The sequence below is a fragment of the Penaeus chinensis genome, chromosome 42 (genome assembly GCF_019202785.1).
Source record: "Penaeus chinensis breed Huanghai No. 1 chromosome 42, ASM1920278v2, whole genome shotgun sequence".
NCBI classification, from domain to species: Eukaryota; Metazoa; Arthropoda; class Malacostraca; order Decapoda; family Penaeidae; genus Penaeus; species Penaeus chinensis.
Genome location: NC_061860.1, coordinates 24,131,922 through 24,144,421, shown reverse-complemented (window position 1 = coordinate 24,144,421; position 12,500 = coordinate 24,131,922).

The window sequence follows — 12,500 nt, the reverse complement described above, 5'->3', positions numbered from 1 at the left end:
CTGTTTGTTTTTGAAGTTACTCATTCCTATTCACACCTTTTATGCATGCGTCGCACTGGACGCTGTCCATGAATAATCCTATGAGTTTCCAGCAACTCTCCAGTGGAAATTCATGAATGGCTAATCTCCTCGTCCTTGATCGAGACGGAACGACAACAAGGTACAGGATTACGTGAAATTTACAGTGATTCTTTTACATACCTGACCGTCCCCTATTCACACACGCATAAGCATAAATACACAAAAATCACATAGGGAACACACAAGCATATGTACGTGTGTTATTAGTGGAGCTATGAGGTAAGGGCAAAAGAATTTATTTTCACCCAAATTAATATTTTAACTTTTTTTTTCTCAAGGATTAAAGTTCAAAAGGATCAGCTGCTTAGCTGATACACACTTCAAATAACTTTGTAATTCTGAGTAATTGACCAATGCATAACAAGCGTCAGTGAAATGATCATCCGTTTTCTATTAGTAAAGTTGGGGTGCTCGAATTCTATTTACTTAGTTTTGTACATGTTTAGTCTTCTTGTATGCCATTTAACAATTAATTTCTCGCAATTTCTTAATCGAAGATTTTTTTTTCCGTACTGAGTACATATATATATATATATAAATATATATATATATTATATGTATATATATTATACATATATATATATATATATATATATATATATATATATATATATTATACGTATATTATAATCACACACACACACACACACATATATATATATATACACACATACACACACAGATATATATATATATATATATATATTGTTATGTAGCTTTCGTTCATTAACAATGACACCGGTTGTTGCAGAACAGGGCGCATAACAGAACCCAATCTAGGTTTATATAATTTGGTGTCAAGCGTTATACAATTTATAAATATCCTTTTGTTTCTTTTAATTCTATGTCCACATTCCACTCGGATGTTATTGCTTCTGTAATCACTTCTTTCAGTGTTAATTACATTTACTCGGGCTTGACATATCTTAACTGTTATCCAGTGAGGTTATCAAATCATTAATTCATATTCTAGCTCCTCTGTTCTAGCCTTGTTATATTTGCTAATTAACAATCCCTCATCAATATGCTCGGCTTGTGTATTTTCCGTGTTATAATCCTTTTTATTATAAATTTATTATTTCCTTTTAGCTTTCCTTTCAATAGCACTGTCGATTTTAGAGTAATAGAATGTAAGTATGCAAACGTAGGGAGTATAAAGCCAATTCACAATTAATTTGTATTTACATCACTCACCGGATAACAAAAATGTACGAAAACCACCTCATCCGCAAACTTATATAACTCACATAACACCAGAAATAATATTCATATTGATATAAACCTATACTGTAATACAGGATGAGAAATAAGGTCAACTTACAAACATAAAAGGTAAATTATCGTAACCACAACCCTGCTCCGCCGACCACCGACCAGCCATAGTCACCTCCTTCCACAAGTCCGTCCGAGGTCGCTCTCCTCCTCCCTCGCCCGTAGTCCCCACACAACCCGTTCTGAGTCGACCAGACCGAAACCCGAACCCGAACAAACCCCATGTTTCGACCATGTATTCCGAGTCCCGTTAGTCTGTCGTAGTCGGAGTAAAGCGGTGTCAGGTCATATACGATCGGCACCCATGTAATAATATATATATATATATATATATATATATATATATATATATAGATACATACATACACACACAATATATACACATATATAGACACACAGATATATATATATATATATATATATATATATATATAGATACATACATACACACACACATATATATACACATATATAGACACACAGATATATATATATATATATATATATATATATAAATATACACACACACACATATATGTGTGTGTATACATACGTATATGTATGCGTGTATGTGTTTGTGTGCATGTGTATCTATCTATATATCTATATACATACTCAGTATGGAAAACATAAAACTTTACAGCATAATTCGATTAAGCAATTCCCACGAATTTATGTCCAGTAATTACTTGAATTATTAGCACGGTCAAGCTGATCGCATATGCAGTGTTAAAATATAGAAAGGTACAAATAAATCACAGAGTTGAAATTAGTCACAGATTGGTTATAAACCACACTGAAATAGTGACAGACTCATATAACGAATTCATAAACGAGTAACTGAAGGGGAATGATAGCTTAACAGATATTCATAATAATGAATATCTGTTAAGCTATTTTATGTGTATTTTCCCTGTATCTTGTTATAAGCTATATATAGATTTTACATTACAGTATAAACTGTGAGGTATATGACATTAGGAATACTTCATAAGGGTTAGGTTTGAATATTAAGAGCAAACATCATGTGAGTATATGATATAATGTTTCGATAAATGTGTATAAATATTTTTTCCTTATTTGGCTATACATTTTGTCCTATTAATTTTATTTTATGTAATAATCATTATACATAGGATTTCACTTACACCGTGTTTATCTTTTAGAGGAAAACAATCTAAAAGGTATAATGACTATGAACTTAAATCCATGATACGTAGCCGCAGCAGTGGGATCCCCTTGAAGCGGCCTCTATGTCAAAGAAGATAACACTCTTCCAGCTGATTTTCCATGTCATAGAAGCCGTCATTCACATCCTACAGTTCCCATTAGCAAGGAAACTCTGTACTGAAGAGGGTAACACTTCTCGTTAACCGATATACAGCTGCATGAATACGGTCTACTTACAAATAATATTGTAAGCTTTCTCAATGTTTGTCAACACTGCTAGTATGTAACGTTACTGCGGAGCGTTCTGTGGGTCAGCTCCTATCCTCACATGGGCAATTTGGATAGATCTCAGGTTCATATTGACATGGATCTATGATGATTTTTGTTTTTTTTTTCTAAAGGCCATGTCAACCTGGATTTGCAATTTCAGACGATAGCGAGAGAAATGCTAAACACAACGTCGCAATGGACAGGAAGAGCGAGAGGTTAAACGAGTTTTATTTGTTATGGATCGTCTGTTTTTTTTTTTATACAGGAAAAATGTTATGCTGATCAACTTTTAATTGGTCTTACATCGATCTTCACCACTATTATTATTTACAAACATTATTTTCTTCCATTACTATCAATAGTATACAAACGTTACCATTAGTATTCAGTAATATATTGTTACTCGTTAACCGGCATTTACATTTGATAAAAATGCTTTTGAAAACATTGGCGGCAAGTAAATAACAGATAATTTGAAAACTGTATAAAACTTGAAGGGACTTTTTAAACCGAGTACATGACAGTGATATATGCTCAGTAAGAAAATGATTATCAGATGACAATATATAAATAAACAAACAAACAATTAGATACAATTCGAGCACGTCAACGTTAATGATAGAAAATGAATGATTATTTCACTGACGCTTATTCTGCGTTGGACAATAACTCAGGATTACAAAGTTAATTGAGGTGTGTATCACTCGTATCATTTATTAATATCTTTACTTGACTCATTCGTAAAAGCGAGTCAGTTTATTTGTTTGAACTTCACTTTTGAAAAAAATATTGCTGAAATATTAAACTGGTTGTAGATGAATTAGTTTGCCCTTACATCATAGCCCCTGGTATAACATAAGTACATATGCTGTGTTACTGTGTTTGTGTTTGTGTCATAAGTACATATGCTTGTGAGTGCGTTGCGTGTGTGATTTCCGTGGGTGTATGTATGCATTCAATAGTAAGAAATTAATTTCATTATCTAATGAATAATCAACCAAAAGTGCCATCTTCCTGTCAGGTGAATGTTTATTTTTTGAATCAAGAGAATAAGATTGCACCACCGATTTCACTTCAAATTCGCTCTTCAACATCTTTCCACTATAATAAGTATACTGTCGATATCTGGTGACAAATTTAAAGGTTCATAATACGCAAAAACAGTGAAACGTTACTGGATAAACGGGGTGCAGGAAAGGAGGAGGGTTTATAGAATCAAAAACAAAAATATGTTGTTAAAATAATTAAATAAAAGACAAGGGATTAGAGTGAGGGGAATGTGATATATGATATATATGAAAGAGAACAAATCACCACCAAAGAAATGCTGAGCAGTAAAAAAAAAAAAAAAAAAAAGACAAAGAATACATGGTAAAACAATGCTCATGAAGGGGAATGATAAAAGCATGGACAAAACCCAGATGTGTTTTGTGATGCTCGCAGAGAGGAGTTGACAAGGGATGCGATGTTGTGGAGCGAAGGGAGAAACGGAATGCAATATTGAGAACCATAACTGAATACATAAATAACATGATAATGTGCAAGGAGAACGTGAAGCACGAAAAAAACAAATTGGAAATCTTCTGTCCTCGTCGTCTCATTATTATAGTATCAGTGTTTATCACATTCACGTTTGTCCTGTTTGTATGCGTAACGATTAACTTGAATTAACTGCCTGTAGATTCGCTTGGAGTACAGTCGATATCTTGAATAAAATATATATTAAACTGGTAGAGTTCATTTATAGTGCATGATTTCATTTTATCATGACTAGATCCAGTACTCTTGCCATGAATTATTAACTGCATCACTGGGAAAGGTTCCCCTGAGCTTCAAAGAAGGACTGTGTGAAATTACGTAGTATAACTAAAAATGAACTATTAATAAGATTATCTATTGTTGGCCTATGTTAACTTTTCTTCTGGCGATGACTTCCTAACTTCAATGGGCTTTAAGGAATCGCAGGATATCATGAAGCACAGTTAAAAAGGAGTGTAAAAGTGAACAAATGATGAAGCACTACAAAAGCTAATATGATAATCTTGAAGCAAAATCAATGTCGTTAGAAAGATCATAATATTCTGCAGGAATTATAATACAAAATTGTGAATTCCTACTTTCTTTGGTATAATTTTAAGCAAAGTAATTGATATCAATACATTATAAGAAATCACCTGAACTTTTTGAGAACTGGGGACGCGAGTAGATAATCGTCAACAAAAACAGATTATTGGGAATGATTTCGTCCTTTCATTCTTGTAAAAAGATTTCGTCAATGTACGAATCTTAGCATTATATTTTATTTATGATCCTAGGTGAACCTTTCTTCGGAAGAGGAATAACACAGCACTACTGGGAAAGGTTCACCTGGGTTTTAACTAATAACAGTGTAGTCGATGTGTTGAATAAATTATATATGGGAGCACATTATAGTGCATTATTTTCATTTTATCTTGCCTAGATCCTACACTCGGAGGATGAATTATTAAATGCATCTCTGCGAAAGGTTCATATAGGCTTCAAGAGGGCACCGTGGTAAATTATGTAGCATAACTAATTATTAAATATTAGGGAGATTATCCATTTGCCAAGGTTTACTTTTCTTTCTTGTTGAGATAACTTCCTAAATGCATTACTGGGAAAGATACAGCTGGGCTTCAAAGAAGCATAATAGAAAATCATGAATCATAAATAAAAATAATTTTCGTTGGCAAGATCATAATATAATGTAAGAATTATAATATACAAATGGTTATTTAGTACTATACGTAGTATAATACTCATCAAAACAGTTGATATCAATACATTGTAAAATATCACTTGAACATATTTTTGGGAACTGGGGATCGAATATATAATTATCAACCAAAACGGTCTATTGGAAATGATCTGACGATTTCATTCTTGTAAAAGCTTTCTTAGCATCCCACTCTTCCTGCATGATCCCAGGTGAACTCTTCTTCGGAAGATGAATATCAGAGCATCACTGGGAAAGGTCAACCTGGGTTTCAACAATTAACAACACAGTCGATCTCTTGAATACTGCTGACGACTATGATTTTGCTTCAGGTTTATCATTTGCAGTACTTCATAATTTATTCATTTATATATCCCTTTTTACCTGACATCAGATTTTTACTACCATTTAACATGCTTCATGATTTCCGTAGACGCTTCTTGAAGCCGAAGTAAACCTTTCCCAGTGATTCAGTTAGGAAGTCATCCCAAGAAAAAATGGATCTTGTTAATCGTTAGTCATGGTGTATTTCCCACGATGTTTCCTTAAGTCCAGGTGAAGCTTTCCTCTTCCGAAGATAGGTCAGCCTGGACTGTTGAGGGGAAGTGTGTAGTGACACGGCGATGGAATATCGTTAGTGGAGCGAGTGCTGGATGTAGTCAAGGAAAAATGAAAGCATTCATTGTAAACACATTTTAACACAGTCTCATATACAGAACTTATTCAAGACATCGATTCCGTTGCTATTCGTTGAAACCTAGTTGAACCTTTCCCAGTGATGTTATTCATCTTCCGAAGAAGGGTTCACCTTGGCTCATGGAGTGAAGGGTCGCGCATTGCTGAAATCTCATTTGAAGAAAGAAGTAGTCAGAGTATCCCCAGCAGTCCGTCCTGATTGGCAATTATCTACTCGCATCCCTTTCCCAAAAATAATCAAATGCTTTCTTTTACTGATATCAATTACTTTGGTGATTATTATATTACTTATGATATGAATTCCCTTTTTTATAATATAATTCTTCACACACACACACACACACACGCGCGCGCGCGCATATGTATATATATGTATATATATATATGTGTGTATGTATATAACACACACACGTACACACATGCACACACGCGCGCGCACACACACACGCACGCACGCACGCACGCACGCACGCACGCACACACACACACACACACATATATAATACAAATTCACATATACATAGAATATTCATATTGTTGCAAGGGGTCGGTTCACTTGATGTTGAATGCATTTAGCTACCAAAAGCGCATTAAAACTATTGGATTATTTTACTCGTTTTCAAATGATTATTTGCAGCTTTAGGAAATTGTTTGAGTATAATGTGAAAATACAAAGTAATTTGATTAAAAAGGATATTATGACAAAGTATGCAGCTGACGTTTCAATATTTAATTTCCATCAGAATCACGTATTGTATCTTGCTTTGCGGTGATTTTCATTCACATTCATGCAATTTGCGTGTCACGTGGCTAGCATGTTAGGGAATGAATTGGAAGTCGCCAGTTTTAAATGAATATGCTACTACTAGAACAAAGAGAAAAAGGAACATCCATTCACATAGATCATATATAATAATACCTTTAAATACATACTTACACACACACACACACACAACATATATATATATATTAGGAAGGGCATCCAATCAGGCAAGGGTGGCACTGCAATATATCCTCTCAATAAGTGAATTGAGAGAGGCCTATGTCCTGCAGTGGACACAGGCATATATATATATATATATATATATACATATATATTTATACACACACACACACATACATATATGCATGTGTGTTGTGTGTGCTGAAGGCAAAGTAATTATATAAATGACATACTTCAGGAAATCCGTTAAAATTTTAAAATATGTGAATGTTGCATCCGCTGCAGACATCCCTTTGCAACTCGCAGCCATCGGGGTGATATATTAGTACATTCCTAAAGCGGAACACCAAGTATCCAAAATGTTTTCCTTTAGCCGATCGTTTATGTATCAGACATTTTATTTCCTTTATTTTGTTTTAATTCATTCGTTTATTTAATTAATTATTTGTATACTGATTATATTTTCATAACTTTATTTCCAATCCTTGATACATTTACTCATTTTCAATTTGATTTACATATAACTTTTTTATTTACATTATTCATCTCTTGCTTTAATAACATTTTTAAACGTTTCATCAAGTCATGGGACGTAGAGCTTCATTTTATAAATATGTGGGATATTGCTGAGGATATCGAGGCCGAGGCCAGCAAAGCATTAAATTTACCTGAGAAACGCAATTTAACAACCAACTACCGTGCCTACGTTATCAATGACACTGCCGCTTCCATACTTGCATTTCCCGTAAACCAACCTTTACTAGCCTAGGTCTCCACTTACTCAGCAATATCCGACATATTTATAAAATCAACAGAATAAAACACTTATCACTACAGCCTATAATTTGTGTAGTATTTATTTCCATTTAAAGGATGAATTTTTTTTCTAAAATAATTCTTTGTAAACAAATGGGTGCTCATTGCCCTTATTAAATAAAATAACAAAAACCTTTCTGTGCTAAAAAAATCTCTTCAACCTATGGTATCGATCATAAAAGGGATAATTGACATGGGGAGATTATTTTTTTAAAAGCGCTTCTACAAAACAGTAATTCTCAAATGAAATTCACTTTTGCCTTCAGCAATTCGAACACTATTGCAGCCTTCTTAAAACAGTATACGAGATGCCACTTTGATTTATACTCTAAAGTTGCATAATCATTTACCTATTCTAACTGTCAAGTCAGTTACGTGGGGTCAACCTCACGATGGTTACGTCACCGTATATTGGAACACAAAGGCAAGTCATTTCGTACTAAACCCTCGCTGAGCAGACCATCTTTCTCGGTCATAAGAGAACGAACACTCACACCCTTTCTCCAACACATAATTTAATATTTTGTCCTCTCACTCTTCCCGCCAAGACCTCATTATCTCGGGAGTCATTGTTAATTGGAAGATGAAACTCGAGCTTAACAACACCACTACCACAATTACCTTGTTCACCAACTAGCTGCTTTTACCCTGACTATCACCAATATTGGTTGTTTTTTTACGTATCATTAACCCTGTTTCATAGTTTATATATTCTCATCATATGTCTATGTTGTTTGTTCATATTTTGTTCTGTTCTTATTGTTCTTGATTTGTACTCATAAATATCCTATTTCTTACGTATCATTGTAAATTTTGAGAACCAATTAATTTCTTTTGTCTAACGTATTTTTGTTTGGTTCATTATTACAACACTTATGATGGAGATTTGATTTGTCTTCGAAAAGTCTGATAATAAACATGAAACTATTTAGTCCGTGTTAGTCTACCTCTTCGTTCTAACTGTTTGACGCATAAGTGGCAGACCTATAACGATATATCTATTAATCTATCTATCTATCTATATAATACATGTATCTGCGCGCGCGCGCGTGTATGTGTGTGTGTGTACATACATAGATCACCCATATATACATATATATATATATATATATATATATATATATATTGAGAGAGAGAGAGAGAGAGAGAGAGAGAGAGAGAGAGAGAGAGAGAGAGAGAGAGAGAGAGAGAGAGAGAGAGAGAGAGAGAGAAAGAGAGAGAGAGAGAGAGAGAGAGATACTCAGCGGAAAAATAAAACTTTGCGGGACAGTTCGATTAAATAATTCCCATCTTTCACCCTATATTATGTTCATGTCCACTATTTATATGAATAATTAGAACGGTCAAGCTGATCGCATATACAATGTAAAAAAAATATACAAAATTACAAATAAATCGCAGAGTTGAAATTAGTCACATTGGTTATAAACAACACTGAAGTAGTGACTTCAGTGTTATATTTATAAGTAGTGTTCTGTTATATCTGTTATACTATTATATGAGTAATTCGCCCTGTACCTTGTTACGATATATATATATATATATATATATATACATATATACACACACATCAATAATATAAATCAATATATAATGTACATATATATTGATTTGTATTACTTTTTATACAAATGAGAAGCATATGATATTGTGAATACTTCGACACTTTATATGGGTTAGACATAAACATATACTAACATTATGCGATTATGCGATATTATAAATTGTTTATATATATATATATATATATATATATATATATATATATATATATATATGTTTACCTTACTTCGCTATGGATACTGTATTAATAGTTTCAGTATAATACAATAATTACTACGCTATCTTTAAAGGTAAGGGAAATGAGATTTTCAAATGCACCGTGTTTATCGTTTAGTAAAGGACAATCTTAAAGGTATAATAAATATGAATTTGAAACCATAGTACGTAGCCTACTGCACAATCTGATTTACTGCATTCTACATTGGCACTTATCCTGTAAGCTCCATCTGAGCAGTGCAGTGTGAAGCCACTTCAAGCCTTTACAGTGTGTTATAATGGCAAACAAGGTCACACTTAGGATTCCCTGGTGGAATCTCTTCCGGCTAATTATCCAGGTAAGAGAAGCTGTTCCCTACTCACACTTTAACCTTCCCACAAGCAAGGACCTCTATACCAGGATTGCTAGAGGACCATTTGGCAATATGAAAATTATCATGTCGAATTAAACTTTATTTTATTTCACCTATAATACCTACATATCATTATCTCACACTGCCCTGGTCATATAGCTACTGATACCATTGCACTATTCATAACAAGTAATAACTGAATCTGAAAAGACAACAGACACTGAACGGGCCATGGAGATTATTACATATTGGTCGAGGGCCACAGAATGGAAAAGAATGGGAACCACTGTTCTATACTAAGGTGAGTTATGCCCCTCGTAAACCAATATAGAGCTTCTTGAATATGTTCTACTTCCAATGTAAACCCTCACAGAGTTTATCATCACTGTTAATATGTGACGTTTCTGTTCAGCGTTCCGTGTGGCAGCTCCCATTCTCGCGTGTACGTTATTGGTTGATCTCACTTACCATGATGGTATGATGTCATCACACCATTTTTCTTTTCTTTTCCTTTTCTAAAGATCATGTCAACCTGAATTTGCATTTCAAACGATAACGAGATAAATGTCAGATAAAAAATCGTAACAAACGGGAAGAACGAAATGTTAAACTGAACAGAAATGATAAAGTAGAATTTCTGATGGATCGCCTGGCTGGTTCTCTTTACACAGGGCTCATCTGGTCAAAAAGCACGAGATGAAAAAATAAGGCAATGGACTTTTAATTGGTTTTCTTTTTTTGTCCCTGGAACCTACCTGAAACTTGGAGTTACTTTTATCCCAAGGTTATTAGACACCGACAGTCATTTCAGTGGAAATAATTCAAAGGCAATGAAGCATTTGATATTTAGATTCATGATAATATTCGCATTATTAGTACTATCAAATTGTTACCAAAACCATTATTAATGTTTAAGTTATTGCTATTGCTTTTTGTTATTATTTTTTTATCACTGTTATCATTATTATAATTATTATTGTTGTCGTTTGAGTTACCATCTTATTTCACAATTTTCATCTTTATTTCATTATTTTTATGATAATGATAATAGTAAGAGTGATACTAGTGAACATCATTACCATCACTAGCAGCATTATTATCAGATCTGACATAGCTTTCATTTTTCTATTCAAGCATCAAGCTTCCTAAGCAGTTGTATTGTTATTGGTCAAGAACTCAGCATTTCGATCAAAACAACTTTTATGTTGATTTCTCCGTCCTTTGGCCAAATGTACTCATTTCTATTCTCACTTGACTACCAAATAATATATCCTATGCTTTAATTTATCTTCATTTCCTTCTACAGCATTATACGCGAAATCCAGACTCTCTGCTAACTTGTTTCTAAAGTAATTATGCATGCGCTATGTACCATTCCTTTACATTCACACTCACTTATTTTGCCACAAACAGTATGACTATCCCTCGTTTTCACAAGATTCGTTCCCGTACTCACTCACCTGCATTTGTGGTCTCTGTTACTCTATTTTACATACGAGTTCATTTTTCTTTCACCTATTCCTTCCTCCTCTTCTATCTCTTTCATCCCAATATTATTACTCCCCATTTAAGTTTTCTGTTCGTCAGACAAAATCTCTCTCTCTCTCTCTCTCTCTCTCTCTCTCTCTCTCTCTCTCTCTCTCTCTCTCTCTCTCTCTCTCTCTCTCTTTCCCTTCCCTCCCACCGTCTCTCCTCTGTATCAGACAGGAAGTTTGCTGTATCTATTTTCTGTATTACATTGAAGATGAAACTATATATAATCAACAATCTCCTTGCATATATAATCAGCTCTAATAAATCTAATATAGACTTAAAGGTAGGCACCGGTATGTCTTGTTACTGGTAATATCCAGTGACTTATACCTTTGCTATTTTCATCACTTCCCCTAGTTTTCACTATTTCCTAGACTCTTCACTTTGAGCAGTTTCTTTTTCGCTCCCCCTTTGCTGGATTCAATTTCAGTTCATCTTGTCTTAAGGTTCTGGCAAACTTTCTCTCGGCAGGTTAACTCCTTTCGACTGAAACCTCCTTTGCGGTTCACTTATCAACATCAAATCGTTGTCTAACCTGCGTGTTATATATTCCATCGATAGATTATGATCTCTACCGCCCTCATTTTTATCAGTGTTATGCTTATCTACACGATTATCATCCTTATTATTTCTCAAAATAGGGCCTCCTTCCTACCATTTTTTCTTATATATATTCACGATTTGTATCATTATTGTTTGTCAGTGTAATTGCTATCACCTTTCTTGATAACTATTATTAATCCACATTAGTGCTGCCATGGTGATTAAAAAAGAAGAAAAAAAATAGCGTTATCATTATTCACGACATTACTATCAATATAAATCACACGTTATCAGTTTTCAATTATTC